Below are 15,197 nucleotides of genomic sequence, written 5' to 3'. Positions count from 1 at the left end.
TGCGTGTGGCGCGTGTGGTGTTTGTGGCGCGTGTGAGCGAGGCGGTGGCAGGGGAGTGAAGACAAAAAGGGAGAGAGAGACGGCGTCGCGCAGGAGGGTGGCTGGGCGGGAAAGCTGTCCTGGGGACCAGTTCTGTGTGTAGGGCGGGTGGGGGGCCTCGCGCGTGGGAGAGGGAGTTGGTGTGTGGGATGCGCGCACGACCCTGAGGGGAAAGGAAGCAGAGCAAGCAGAGCGTAGAGCCGCTAGGCGTTGGGGCTGCGGGACCAAAAGGGGCCGGCGTGCTGCATGGGCCGGGAATCGAACCCGGGCCTCCCGCGTGGCAGGCGAGAATTCTACCACTGAACCACCCATGCACCCGTGGTGGCAGTCCCCAGCAGATGCTGGCACAGCAGCGCTGGCCACCTGCCGCCGGGCACTGGTCACCGCCCGCCGTGGGCATCTGCTCCACCGGGCCGTGCACGAGGGGCCCGATGGGGCAGGGAGCCGGCGGGCGACCCGACGGAGAGACTCCAGTCGCGTCCAGGGCCCCGGGACGCCGCGCACCCACGGAGGAGGCCCGTCGCCCCACCCTGCGCGTTCTCTGCCGCTCGGGGCCGCCAGACAGACCGCCTGCCGGTGTGTCGCCTGAGGAAGCCAGGAGAGGGACCAGACCAGGCCGGCGCCCGCTGGCCGATCAGGGCGTGTGGCCTGTGTGTGGCCGGCGGGGCTGAGCGCGGACGTTCCCTTCCGCGCTGCCGGACTCCGACCCGAACTCCCTTTCGGGGCTGCGTAGCTGGCATCCTTGCCTGTGTCGTGTGTGAGAGGGAGCGGTGAGGGGGCGGGGGTGGCGGCTGGACGGGTTGGGGGACGGATAGCGGCGCCGCCGAGCGCGCCTCGCGACAAGTGACCGACTCGGTTGCGAGACCCCTACGGCGACGCTCTGGCCAACGGCTCGCACTAGGGGTCCTGCCCCCGATGTGCTGGTTGGGAGGCTGGAGCGTTAGAACGGCCCGGACGGAGGAGCACGTGGGCAGAGCGGCAGCTGGCTGGCGGCCGGGCCGGCGAAGGGGCGCTCTGGTGTGTGGGGGACGGCCCAGGCAGTCGCTTCCCGCGTTGGGGATGTGGTGTGGCGCCGAGGTGGTCCCAGCCGGGGCCTGGCAAGTTTTTGGTCGGGTGATGGGGATCTAAGGGCTTCCGCTGGCGACTTCTGGGGGCAAGCTTTGCGGGGCTGGGCCCAGCGCAGGGATCCGGCTGTCACTGTCGAGCAGGCGTCCGGGCTGCTTGTGTACCCGTGTACCCGGCAAGTGTGGGCAGGGAAGGGCCCGCACTTGCCAAGGCGAGGAAGCGCGGGGACAGCAGCGCAGCAAGATGGGGATAGGGGGTGGCGACCTCCGTGGGCCGTGGAGAGAAGCGACTGGGCCGGCGGGGGCCGAGGCCTTGGCGAGCAGGGCAGGGCAGGGCAGGGCAGGGCAGGGCAGGGCAGGGCAGGGCAGGACAGGACGTTGGCTGGCGTGCCCCTGGTTGCAGAAGCGTGCGGCTCTAAGAGCGAGTCGCTGTTCAGGAGGGCAGAAGGTGGACGGGGAACCCTGGAGGGCTTTCCAGGGCGGGTGCATCTGGGCAGGGAGGGGGGTGGGGGTCGGGGTTGAAGGGGAGGGCTGCGTGGGATGGAGGTCGCGGAGGGCGGGCAGAGCGAGGCAGGTGTAGAGCGAAGCAAGGAGCACCGAGGCGTCCTGGAGTGGGGTCAGATAAGAGGGGCGTGTGAGTCGGTGTGGAGTGCAGTCAGCGGGGATGGCAGTGGGCGGAGGGTTGGAGACCGTGGGTGGTGGTGGAGGGTCGCGATGGGCGTTGCCCAGTCCGGGGACACGACCTGCGGTGGGCGGGCCCAAAAGGTTGGCTTGTCAGGAGTGGGATTCGAACCCTCGCCTCCAGAGGAGACTGCGACCTGAACGCAGCGCCTTAGACCGCTCGGCCATCCTGACAGCGGGCGCGTCGCAGCTCGCCTGGCTGGGACCCGAAGCGGACGCCCGTGCCCTGGGGCGGACGCCGTGTCCTAGGACGGAAGGCGTCTGGGTGTGCAACGGACGGGTCGTGCGGGCCAGAGGGGGCAGCCAAGTCGGCCGACCCGGCTGGCTCCCCGGCGTCGACGGCCCCACGCCCCGGCCCGACGCACGCCCAGCATTCCTGGCGGCCTTGCTTGGTCGCCCGCGCCTCCCCCTCAGGCTGATCCGCGCATGGGAGGCCGCGGGCTGGGCGCACCGGGCGGTTCCACGCCACCGGGGTATGGGCCGGTCGTGGTGGGCGTCCGGGCGGAGTCGGAGCGTGCTCTGTTGGGGGTCGCGGTAGTTGGGCGTCGGCGACGGGAGAAGGGGCGGTCGTCGGGCGAGGGATGGGACGGACGCATGCCAGGCGCCTGCGGTGGGCAGGGGAGGAAGGCAGGGCTAGGAGCCCGCGGCAGGAGAGGGCGTGAGGAACACGCGCGCTACCCGCCACCGTCCTCGTTAGTATAGTGGTGAGTATCCCCGCCTGTCACGCGGGAGACCGGGGTTCGATTCCCCGACGGGGAGGCAGCCGCCCTTTTTGGCTGCCGCCACCGCCCGGGTCCCCGCAGTCTGATCTCGGACCAAACCTATGACCCCCAAAGGTCTCTCTCTCTCTCTCGCTCGCTCGCTCGCTCACCACCTCTCCGCTCTCCCCTTCTTACCTCCTCAGCCTTCCTCTTCCCCTCCCCGCCTCCGCTCGCTCCAACCAGGCGCAGGGCGCCGTCTGGTGCGTGCCTTGTCTGCCCCCTTGGCCCCCCTTGGGCCCCTTCCCTTCCTTCTCACGCGGGACTTCGTGGCCACAGCGGAGCTACCTCCTGTCGCCCACCGACACCCCGCCCCACCCCCACAGCGACCGACGAACCACCCGCGCACCCAAAGTGGGAGTGGGAGTGGGAACTGGGCTGCCAGCGACGCACAGGGGCCGGGACCCGGGGTAGGCGGTGGGAGCCCGTAGCCTGTCGGTGTGGGCTGTGGACTCGCCGGGGCCCTGGTGGAGAACGGCTTTGGCGTGTCAGGTGCAGGAGGACGCGTGCTCGGGGTGCGGCGGCGACGGCGTAGAGGCGAGGGCCCAGGAGCAGAGGGGCGGCGAGTGCGCCCCCAGAGGCGGGCGGACCCGAGCCGCTGTACTGGGTTTGCGCCGTCAGCGGGGCGCGCGACGGCCTTAGGTGGCGCTGTGGCAGCGAGAGGGAGCTGAGGGAGGGCGGCGGCGCACGGGTCGGGCGGCGTTGGTGGTATAGTGGTGAGCATAGCTGCCTTCCAAGCAGTTGACCCGGGTTCGATTCCCGGCCAACGCAACGGGCCGACCTTTTGCGCAGGTCCAAGTGCATGGTGTCCGGGGTCCCTGTCGGGGCTTGGCCCGTGGCTTCGGCGGGCGCGCGCGTGCGTGCGTGCAGGAGGCGTGCAGTGATTTGCGGGTGCCGCCCGCGTGTAGGGCACTCGGCATTGCCGGCGGCCGGCTGCCCTCTGTTTGTCGTGCGAGGAGGGGGCAGACGCCAAGCGAGCTAAGGCCAAACGCTGGGGAAGGAGGCGCTGGGTCCAGGAGGCACTGGGTCCAGGAGGCGCATGCCGGGCACGAAGCTCGACGCTCCCTGGTGGTCTAGTGGTTAGGATTCGGCGCTCTCACCGCCGTGGCCCGGGTTCGATTCCCGGTCAGGGAAGCCTTTCTTCTTTCCCCCTGCCTACCACCCTCCCGGAAGCCTTCACACCACCTCCCTGCCCTTTTGGCCAACAGGCAGGCAGGCTGGCTGGCTCGCTCGCGTCTCTCGTGCCCCAACGAGTCCCCCGCCCCCGCCTTCCTCCACGTCCAGCCCGACCCCGCGGCGCGCTACCTCCAACCACCCCGTCCTTTTGGCCTCGCTCGCCACCCATCAGGCCTCCGGCTTCTCCCCCTCTTCCTTATCCGATGCTCGCCTCGCTCCCGCTCTTCCTCAGCCCCAAACCCGACTGGCCCGGGCAGCAGCCTTTCTCCTCCCGTGGCCGCCAGCCGACCACTCAGACGACAACAGCGACAACCAGCCAACGCACAAAACACACCCTCACTCCCTGGCCTCTGGCCACCAAATGGGCTGGCGCGAGCAGCGCTGCTGCTGCCAGGCCAAGTCTCGCGGATGACAGGCCACTTCATCTCTGCCTCCTCGGGGGATCTGCGCCCGCCAGTTCGGCCACCTGCCGGGGCCTGCGGTCCGTGACGTCGCCGCTCATGCCAGCAAACGCTGTGGCCCGGCCCCGAGTGCGGACCGGCGATTGGGCTCCACGTGTGTCGGTGGCTTGGGCGAGGATGGCAATGGAGCTTGTGGGGACAGCGACGCCGGCCCATGGCCCCGGGGAGGCAGAAGTGTGAAAACGACTCTCGAGAGGTTCGGCCAGCTAGACCACCGGGCAGCGGAGGTGGAAGCCAGGAGATCACGGGGGCCGCTGGGGAAAAGCGAACAGCCGAGCTGACCGGAGCGGGTGTGGGGAGATGGGTGTCGGGAGTGACTTGGAGCCCACACTTGGTTCGAATTTCATCACGGACGCTCTCCAGCAGCTGTCAAAATGGCAGGGAACGTACCGAGAACGCCCCTCAGAGCCAGCGTCGAGATTGGATTCGTCATCTTCTCCCGTGCCTGCCTTACCACCTAGGTACCCAGCTCTCCCTCCCCCTTTCCGTCCCTCTATCCATCCCCCACCTTATTCTGTGGCTGACCCCAAAGTCAACTGCAGAGCCCAGTCTACTTCCCGCCAAAACTTTCTTTACAGGCAACGTGGACGTCCAGCGCACGGCACGAATCTGCCACGTAACGATGGCCTGACGAGGCCGTGTCATCTGGGGAGAGGAGCCCCTCTCAGAACACAGACGCTTGCCATCACCGCGGGAGGTTCCCTTGCCTTGCTGTGTGTGTGTGTGTGTGTGTGTTTCTGGGTGTGTTTGTGTGTGAGAGAGAGAGGCAGAGAGAGAGAGAGAGAGACACACACACAGAGAAACCCCGAAGGACGAAGGTGTCTGATCCACACCCCCGCTCTCCTACCCCACCCACGTACCCGCCGTGGCCCACCACGGGGTAGACTGGGGCGCTGAGCCCAGAGGCCGTGGAGAGAGCAGAGGCCGTGGGAGAGCGGGCCTAGGCAAGGTCTGGAAGGAGTAGGGGATTCAGCTGGACCAGAGACATCCATGACGCCTTGTCGGGACACGCATTTACGTGTCAGGTGTGTGTTTGGGGTTGAGATTAAAAGAGGGACAATGCAGGGGACAGATCCCTGAGGAAAGCTGTGGACTGTGGTCAGGTGGTGTTGGGGGTTGGGATGGGAGATGCGAGGTGGCGCTTGGGGTGGCGACGGTGGCGACGGCGGTGGTGGTGGCGGCTTGCGGTCCAGATTAGGAGAAATCCTGTGGACGAGCGCGATAGAGTGAACACAGACTGTGCATATGCAGTGATGTTCCTAAGTATTTTGAACTCGCTCGTGTGCTTTAATGACTGTGGGACCCTCTAGGAGGATGCGATGTGTCTTGACACTATCTTCGGGGACGCCACGTCCGTTGGTAGTAGTTGGGCCCAAATGGCCTAATCTTGGGGGAGAGCGAGCGAGTGCGCGAGGAAACGTGGTGAAATGGGACAGGGGTGGGGCGAGCGGGCGCAAGAGTGAGGTGCGTGTGGTGCTTGTGGCGCGTGTGAGCGAGGCGGTGGCAGGGGAGTGAAGACAAAAAGGGAGAGAGAGACGGCGTCGCGCAGGAGGGTGGCTGGGCGGGAAAGCTGTCCTGGGGACCAGTTCTGTGCGTAGGGCGGGTGGGGGGCCTCGCGCGTGGGAGCGGGAGTTGGTGTGTGGGATGCGCGCACGACCCTGAGGGGAAAGGAAGCAGAGCGGAGCGCCGCTAGGCGTTGGGGCTGCGGGACCAAAAGGGGCCGGCGTGCTGCATGGGCCGGGAATCGAACCCGGGTCTCCCGCGTGGCAGGCGAGAATTCTACCACTGAACCACCCATGCACCCGTGGTGGCAATCCCCAGCAGATGCTGGCACAGCAGCGCTGGCCACCTGCCGCCGGGCACTGGTCACCGCCCGCCGTGGGCATCTGCTCCACCGGGCCGTGCACGAGGGGCCCGATGGGGCAGGGAGCCGGCGGGCGACCCGACGGAGAGACTCCAGTCGCGTCCAGGGCCCCGGGACGCCGCGCACCCACGGAGGAGGCCCGTCGCCCCACCCTGCTTGTTCTCTGCCGCTCCGGGTCGCCAGACAGACCGCCTGCCGGTGTGTCGCCTGAGGAAGCCAGGAGAGGGACCAGGCCTGGCTGTAGTGGCTAAATGCAGACGTTCTCTTTCGAGAGGCCAGGCCCCGACCCGCACTCCCTTTCGGGGCTGACTGGCTGGCATCCCCGCCTGTGTCGCGTGTGAGACCGCCCAGGCAGCCGCCTCCCGACTGCTGTTGCGGGAAGGTCTACCTGACCGCCAAACCTGGAGTTACGTCCTATTATTTCCCACTTCGTAAAGATCACGTTTGATGTGGTCTTAGAAGCAGGGCCAACTAAATTGTTGGTATTTAGAAAGATTAACCGTATTAAAATTAACCGTAGTAGGTCTGACATCCCTGTTGTCTGAGCTTAAATAATTGTAACGGACGGTCTGAGTTTCTCTTATCAAGAACCCCTGGATGCCTCATGTAGCTACTACGGTAGTTTCAGTGTGTCTGTCGCTGGGAGTGTCAGTGTTTGGCAGAGTGTTTCCAAGCGGTAGAGAATTTCAAAGAACGAGGGGGAAGTTAGTCATTATTAAAACTTTTTTTTTTTTTAATTCAAAATAACTGGCAGGATCGGTTGCATGTTTCAGTGTAAAAACTAAACACAGGACTGGCCCATTTGCTCAGAGCGCGGTGTTATAACACCATGGTCAAAGGTTTGGAGCCCTGTACCTGCCAGCTGCCAAAAAAGAAAAAACAAAGTTAAATATAGTAGAACTAATTATAAAATAGTGGTTCTCCATCATTTGTTATTTTGAATTACTAGGGGGTTTGTGTGTTCCACCCACAGATGTTTTTCTACCTTCCCATGGGAAATTCAGTGCTCTTCTTAAACCCCATGATCATATTCAGGGAGAACTTCAGACCTCACTGCCATACCTACCTCTTTGAACAGACACTCGGCATATGGGTTTAATTTCAGGAGAGAACAGAATCGTGGTTACTAGAGGTGGGAAGAGCGGGGGTTAGCGAGAAATTAGTTAATGGACACAAGGAATAATTACGTTTCTGTTTGATCATCACACATTGGACGCAGGTATTGATATGCAAGTCTGTACCCCACAAATATGCTTTAATGCATTATGCTTTAATAAAAAATATAAATACATAAGTAAAAAGGCAGTCGTTTTCTGCTGGCCCTAAGCAATTGAGAAGGAAACAAGGACCCGAATGTCTCACAGCGGGAATGGTATCGTGTTCTGGGGCTTGGATCTACCCAACTCAGACCTAAGGTTGTAATCTCCAGGTGACTGCAGAAATTCAGGTAATGGAAGGTTAGTGTCTAACTACAGATCCATAAATAAGATCTGCAAAAGAAAGACACAAGCCTGTTAGTCTCTGTGGTGCAAGTGGTTAGTGCGTTCGGCCCTTAACCGTAATGGTTGGTGGTTCGAGTCCACCCAGACACTACTAGAGTTTCCTTTCAGTTAGAGGCAAAGGACGTCCTCCCCACTGGACATGGCTTTCGCTTTTCTCCATCGTTCCTTCCAGACACAGAAGTTCTACTTCTAATCCGAAGTCCTACGAATTGGTTGCCTCGTAGAAGACGTTTCCCACCTTCTTCTACCCCATACGTTTGGAGGTCATCTAGGGCCGAACTAGAGGTTTCTGTACTTCCTCCCACGAGCAAATCCTTTGAGAGCTTCTTTCCTGCAGAAACTCTCAGCCTTTGCATGTGGGCGCTAGTGCTACAGAAAACGGCGATGACTCTTACTCGCTCAGTTAATTCTCACTGCAGATGCTAAACAGCTGAAGAAACCCAATGACCTCTGGCCAGTTTTAAACAGTGTAGGGACAGCAAAACTCCACCTCGATCCTCTAAGGGTCCTGGCTGGGCCTGATAATTAAATTGGCATAAGATAGACAGCAGAGAAGCATACAAATTTCCTTAATACAAGTTTTACATGCCACGAGAGCTCTCATAAGGAAATGAAGACCCGAGGAAGCAGTTAGAGTCAGTTACTTACATACTGAATTGGACAAAGAGTAGTAAGTTATAAAGAAGCAGCTAAATTATGTAGAGAGGCTTAGAAGATGAGAGTTATTTTAACAAGGTCTGTACAGAATTCTGTCTCGACTTCTCATCCTGGGATAAGGATATTGCATCTTTCATACGACAATCTCATCTCCTGCTTTTAAGAAACAGCACAAAGGTCAGAGTGATCTTTTTGCACCTGCTGTTTTTCAAGTGACTTTAACTTAGTCAATATCCCAGAGTGGTATATTTTTGATTCCTTCAAGGGTCATTATTCCACTCAGTAATGTGCTCTAATTTATCTTGCTATTCACTTAGAGTTGAAGACTGCTCTTACACACAGGGCTGCAGTAAAGGTCCTAGAAATAATCCTTTATGGTCTTTGCCCTTGGCCTCAGCTCTTCTTATTTTATATTACACTCTCTTCAAGTGATGTCACTCTCATGTCTGCAATTATACAGACAACTCTCAAATTGGTGTCTCCCACACATTTCTGAGTTCTATACCCCTCCGTGCATCTACCTGCCTGCTCCACATAACCCTTTGGTCCTCAGGGTCACCCTCCCCCATACCGATTTCATCTTCTCCACACTCCCCTAAGCAGGAGTCTTCTCTAGTGTTGCCTCTCCCAGTGATTGGTACCATCCATCAGGGGAACAAGCCAGAGAGAAGGAGCACTTCCTTGAAGTTTCTTTCCCTCACCCAGCATTTATCTATTCCTTTTCACTTTAATTCTCTGGCTTCCCTTCCTGTTGGCCTCCAGTCAGGCAGCTCAGGAAGTGGACCCATGTCAGCTTGTGGAGTCCTGGTGGAATATGAAGAACTCCAGTGAGCTGGCCTTTCCCCTAAGCCAAAGCCAACTCTTTGTCTTCTCAGGTGTCCTTCTTAGCTCAGGAGTCAACACCAGAAGACCACGAAAAGGAAACTCTCTGTTGGCTAAAGCAAATTTTTTATGATTGTCTGGTCTTCTTGAAGGCTTAAAAAAAAAAAACCCTACAAAAATCCAGATATCCCTAGTCTCTGAATATGTACCTGTTATTCACAAATTCATTCATGCATGCATTCATTTAATTCAACAAACATGTATTGACAACTGTTATGTGCCAGGCATTCTGCCAGGGGCTGGAAATAAAACGATGGGCAAGAAAACAGGTACAGTTACTATGATTATTCAGCTCATGATCTACTTCCTTGTATTTTTTGCAACAAAGACAGTGTGGACTGTTTGTGCTCCTTGGGGAATTTCCAGCACAAATAGACTCTACGGTCCCTAATTCTTCCTTTTCTTCCATTTACAAAACTATAGAGGTTACAAGGCTGTGCTGTGCAGGCACCCCATATTGGCTGAAGGAAACCAGTTTTTGGAATCACTCCGATCTGTTCGGCTTCCAGGCTCAGAATAACAAAGCTGAGTCCTTGGCCACAAAGTCAAGCTCCCCCATATGCCAGAGCTAGGGCCTGGCAGTACCCTCAGGGTTTACCCCTAGTGTTTGGCCACAAATGATTCAACAGGAACTGTCAGCCAGCGGACTCTGTCTGAGCTTTGTAGTGTAATCAGTTAGGCTTTCAGCTGTTAACTTAAAGCCTAGTTGGTTCAGAGTTCACCCAGAGACTGCTGTCCTTTGAGACACAAAACACCCTTCCTCTGCCCCCAGAACTTCATGTTTTCCATCTCTTCATAAGCTACTCATCTCATTTTTGAGTTTTTCCTGGTGTAGATGAGGTTCCTTGGGTAGTTTCCCCCCCATACCCAATGTAAAGTATTGGGACAGGCATAAGTTAACTGCCATAGACACTCCCATTCAGAAGGAGGAAATTGGAGGCACACAACAATCACTAGTCCATAGCAATTCTGACATCCAGCCAGATCTGTGTCACCAGTTCCATAATTAAGGCCTACTACTGCTCACTGGGAAAATGATTATCTGTGGCTCTCAATTCCACCTCTTGTGTTATCCTTACTATTCCATGAGAAATAGCCAGTGTTTGTAGCTGATCATTTTCTCAGTCTGCTTCTTGTGCATAGATGTCTGGAGGTCCAAAGTCCTCTTTTAATCTTGTACTGTCTTTATCCCTTTCAGTCCATCTGATATTCTTCCTTTAAAAACTTTGGGAGTTTCTTACATATTAATTTATATTCCACCTATTAGACAAAAGCCACACACACAAATCTCTTTGAGATAAGACTTTTTCTACCGTGGGCTCTTGGTGCGGTTGCTGTGGGTCAAAGCCATTAAGAATCTTAAAAGCCTCATTGTTTAACAGAAAGGGTCCATGAGGCATACCTCTAAGATTGATATAATGCCTTCTTTCTGTCTGAAAGAGTCCAAGAGGCAGTACTTCAAATTTCCTGAGGCATTAATAAGGAGTTCCACAGGTACAACCTTAGCTTCATCTTTCCCCTACAACCATGTTATCCTAATGGTATCCTGGGTTTGACCTTTGTTTGGAGGCCCTCTCTTTCTTTGAGCAGCATTTGCTAAATGGAAAACTATCCTAAGCCTTTACATTTCCTACAAATTCCACTTGAAAACTGAGCAGTTTGTTCTTCAGGTTGTCTGTCTTTTAGTAGTGCTTTGTTATAGGCAACTAGAAAAAGCCAGGCAGCTCCTTCAGTACTCTGCATGAAAAATTACTTAGCTAGATCACTAAATTCATTAGGTACATTTCCTATTTTCCATATTATTACCAGCAATAGTGCTGATGTGCTTTCTACCAATACAAAGCAAAGGCCCCTCTTCATCTGGCTTCCAATAATATATATCTCATTTTACTTCAAGCCATCACTATCAGTCTTCTTGAGACCCAGGCTTCTGTCAGCCAGTCAGTGTCCAAAACACCACCACGTGCCTTAGCTACAGTTATGGTAGCATCCCACTTCCAGGCAGCAAATTCTGTCCTGATTACCTATTGCTGCATGTAAACGCCACCCTAAACTTAGTGGCATAAAGCAATGTCATTGTATTATGTTCACAGATTCTGTGAGTCAGGATTCAGACATAATTTCTACCAATGATTCAAGGAACAGAACTTCCATTTTAGACAAAATCTCTGAGAGAGTAGAAATAAAAAAGGGAACACTTTCCACCTCCTTCTATGCAGTTAATGTAATATGTAGCTTATAGTGTGGTTTAAACTCAAGCACAATAAAAAAGAGAAAAAATACAGGTATAGTAGTTACCTCTGGGGGAAATAAGGGGAACCGTTTGGTGAGAGTAAGAGGGTTTCAAAAGCACTGGTAATATTACATTCCATATAACAGAAGGAGAACATCTGGGTTCTTTTTAAAAAATTCTTCTTTATATTGTGCATTTATGTTATTTATAAATTTATATTTATAATAGATTTCATTTCATTTAAGTTTGGTGGTCGATCAGAGAAGTTGATGGGGGTAAGTATAGTGATTTCCTCACTTTTCACTGTCAACTGTTACTATGTACATATTAAATACAGTAAATGAGAAAACAACTAAAAAATGTGAAATTTACTATTATTACTGTCGTGAGTTGAATTGTATCTCCCCAAAAGTTACGTTCAGGTCCTAACTGCCAGTACCTGTGAATGTGACCTTATTTGGAAATAGAGTCTTTGCAGATGTAATCAAGTTAAGATGAGGTCATATTGGAGTAGGGTGTACCCTAAATCCAATGAGTGCTGTCTTTATGAGAAGAGGAGGAAAACATTCAAAGACACAGGGAAGAAGGGCTTATGGTTTGTGGAACTGCAAACCAAGGGATGCAAATAATTCCCAGGAGTTGAGCTGGCTGGCTAGCTCTTCAGAGCACAGCCTTATACTACTAAGGTCACAGGTTTGGATTGCCAAATGAGCCAGCTGCCCAAAAAAGGAAAAAAGGATTTTCAGGAGCCACCAGAAGTTAGGAAAAGGTAAGGAAGAAGTCTTCCCTGTTGCTTTGCCTCCCATGGATTTGTCACCCTTTTTCCCCTGGGTGACGGAGCCACCCAAGATTACTCAAATCCCATCTTTTCTGAGCAGTGAGAAGCCCCCAAAAGGGGTTAATCTCCCAGAACCCTCAAGAGAGAAGCATTCCTTCCATTTGGGAAATTAACCACAAATTGGGGTTCTCTTCCTGCATTTATTCTCTAGACCAGGAAGTTACAGGAGAGAACATAGGTGGGGTTTTTTCTAAGTACAGCTTAACAAGTTTAACAATAGACATTCCATAATGCAATTCTCAAGAAGTAAAGTTGATCCACCAACAAAAGCTTGATCTTAGCAAACATTCCTTCTCTCTACACAGCTTCCCAGTATCTTTACATATCAATCAGTAACCCGTCTGTCTTTGAGCCAGCAACCTTGCTGTGTTACAATTCTTTATCTTACAATGGAGACTATATATCCTGGGGGAAATTTCCTGTCCTTTGCAAGGTCAATATTTGAAACTGTAAGGCTTTGGAAAACCAGGCCCAGTGAAATACATTTGCTTTATGCATACTCCATACTTCCCTACAAGTTTCAGAGGGAGCATGGCCCTGCTAACACCTTGGCTTTGAACTTCTAGACTTCAGAACTGTAAGAAAATAAGTTTCTGTGGCTTTGCACTACCCAGTTTGTGGTACTTTTTTACAGGAGCCTTAAGAAACTGATAAAAATTACCATCATAGAAAGCTCACTGAAATTGTGGTAGAGGGAAGGGAGGAGCCTGGGGGGAAGTGGAAGTGTTGGGAAATCAACTTACACTGTCTAAAAAACAGAGTTAAAGATCTATATAGTATTATAATCTGACACATAATTGCTGGATAAAATAAAAAGAGACCTTAAAACTTTGAATTTGTCAGAAAGAAAATACTCAAACATAGATCACTTAGTAAAATGGTTTTTAAAATAATATAACATAAAAGTTATCCTACACTGAAATGGAAAACTAAAATATCTATACCAATACATTTTAAATGGTTAAGTCACCTACTAAAGGAAATAAAGATTATTTGATTGGTCCCCAAATCAAACCCAGTGGCACTAGATTTTTCTCATTTTGTGGACCTCAAAATTTGGAGAACATGAATGTAAGTTTGGATGAGGTCAGGAACCCACTTTCCTCTAAAGAAAACAAAATGGGAGTATTTTCAACATTAATACGTGATTTTAGCTCAGCCAGATGTGAACTACTCCCTAGACTCTGAGTCAAGAGCCAATGACACATAGAATCATAGACATTTTAGAATTCATTTATCCAGAAAAGAAAAGCCAATATCTAGTTTTGGAAGCTTCTATTTTGTCCTTACCAGACTCTTTCTTTGGCATGAGTTTGGCTGTATTTCTTGCCTCCTAGCTCCTGTAGGGGGCAAAAATTAATATCATTTCCTCATTAATTGCAAGGTTTGTGGCTGAGACCCGTATAACAAAAGACAGAAGAGACAAGCATACAAGAGAAAAGCATAACAAATATAAGTTCTACGTGACACAGGTGCTTTCAGAAATGAAGACCCAAAGACTGAGAAAAAACTGTATATTTTTATGGACAGACATGCAGAGAGGTGTGATTAGAGGACAAAAGGGTATGATCTAATGGTAATAAACTGGAAGAACTTAGCAGGGCCTGTGTGTTCAGATTTTTCTTGGCCTCCAGTATAGGGAAGGACCCCTCTAGAATGAGAATTTTTTTTTTGACCAGTACAGGGAACCAGACCCTTGATCTTGGTGCTACAAGGATGAGCTCTAACCAACTGAGCTAACCAGCCAGCCCCCAAGAATGAGAATCTTATAACCTACTTTCAAGGGAAGTGGATCAGAGGATTCTTGTATAACCTTCTTCAATGGAGAAAGGTGGAAGAAGGTCCTGCTTCTGTGGTTTTCTCGAGTCCTGTCAACTGAAAATATTCAATATGTCAAGGTGCCATATTTTGGGATATTGCGTTCTGAATCCCAACACTCCTCTTTGTATATTCCGTTTATCTGAGTCTGGTTCTCAGTTCTCATAATTCTGTGACCTACCCAACAACCTTCCAATTAATTCTTTTTTGGGGGGGGGGGACCTCAGTGTTATTAGGCTGTCAGAGCTGGCTAACTGGCCAGCCCTTCCAATTAATTCTTTTTCTGCTTCATTTACTAGTTTATTTATGCTGTTTATAACCAAGACCGATAAAATTTAGAGATTGGTAAAAGGAAAATTTGAATATCTGGAATAGGTGAAAGGGCTTTATTGAGGTGTAAAGCAGGCAAAATTCCTTTAATATTCTGGAAAGAGAATCTAAAAGCCCAAAGTCTGTTGTATAGTAGTTAATGGCCATTTGTTGTTCCTGAGGATCTGTATTCATAATGATTTAGGATTGTGTCACAGTTGTGAGAAATTTAAAGACCGAGGGTTTCCGCTTTTCACACAGCTTCAGAAAAGAGAATGATATAATCAATCCCCTAAATTTTCAATTTATGATGCAGTTTATAATGAAGGGACTTCAATGACTGTGCTAAAAGAGACTTTTACCTCTTACAGCTGCAGGAATAAGATAGATGGAAAATAAAAAGTTTGACTTTGTAGGTTGTCAGGTCACCGTGTCAATTGAATATTCAGCTTTTACAGAAATTTAGGGCACTGATCATAGAAAAATGATACCCCTGGAATCAGAATGGGGACATTTGGGAGGATTTAGAAGATTTAGCATACCCCAACTCCCTACTGAAACTGATCCCCCTTGCCAGATAAGCAATCCATCTTCCTTTGTCTGTGGGATGGACTTACAGTCTCGATTGAAGGCACGGACAAGTAATTAGAGATTTTCTATGATTGCACTGAAAGAATCAGTTATCGCTTGTAACCACAGCTTAGATATAGCCAAGATATGAAACTAAAATTTGATTCTGCAGGTCCAAAAACTAAAATATAAGTTAAATTCGGTCTGAAGTTTCATCAAAGAAGTGGGAATTGAAATGGAGACATTTGGGTAGATTGTTATGAGTCTCAGTGCCTTGAACTCACAACTCCCACTGAGCCCCCTTGCTAGCAAAAGAATCCCCTCTTTCCCTGTATGAATAAGTTG

At 52.1% G+C, this 15,197-nt stretch overlaps 6 non-coding genes across 6 annotated transcripts; 3 read left to right on the top strand and 3 right to left on the bottom strand.

Annotated features, from left to right (window-relative positions):
* Positions 1–282: 282 nt before the first annotated feature.
* Positions 283–353, bottom strand: TRNAG-GCC (transfer RNA glycine (anticodon GCC)). The gene has a single exon. It is a non-coding gene; the product is annotated as a tRNA-Gly (tRNA).
* Positions 354–1,875: 1,522 nt separating this feature from the next.
* Positions 1,876–1,958, bottom strand: TRNAL-CAG (transfer RNA leucine (anticodon CAG)). The gene has a single exon. It is a non-coding gene; the product is annotated as a tRNA-Leu (tRNA).
* A 513-nt stretch (positions 1,959–2,471) lies between these two features.
* TRNAD-GUC (transfer RNA aspartic acid (anticodon GUC)) lies at positions 2,472–2,543 on the top strand. The gene has a single exon. It is a non-coding gene; the product is annotated as a tRNA-Asp (tRNA).
* A 698-nt stretch (positions 2,544–3,241) lies between these two features.
* On the top strand, positions 3,242–3,313 carry TRNAG-UCC (transfer RNA glycine (anticodon UCC)). The gene has a single exon. It is a non-coding gene; the product is annotated as a tRNA-Gly (tRNA).
* Positions 3,314–3,604: 291 nt separating this feature from the next.
* Positions 3,605–3,676, top strand: TRNAE-CUC (transfer RNA glutamic acid (anticodon CUC)). Its single transcript has one exon. It is a non-coding gene; the product is annotated as a tRNA-Glu (tRNA).
* A 2,232-nt stretch (positions 3,677–5,908) lies between these two features.
* TRNAG-GCC (transfer RNA glycine (anticodon GCC)) lies at positions 5,909–5,979 on the bottom strand. The gene has a single exon. It is a non-coding gene; the product is annotated as a tRNA-Gly (tRNA).
* Between the last annotated feature and the right edge of the window lie 9,218 nt (positions 5,980–15,197).

This window comes from Cynocephalus volans, chromosome 8 (assembly GCF_027409185.1).
Source record: "Cynocephalus volans isolate mCynVol1 chromosome 8, mCynVol1.pri, whole genome shotgun sequence".
Classification (NCBI taxonomy): domain Eukaryota; kingdom Metazoa; phylum Chordata; class Mammalia; order Dermoptera; family Cynocephalidae; genus Cynocephalus; species Cynocephalus volans.
This window is presented reverse-complemented; position numbering and strand designations above follow the sequence as displayed.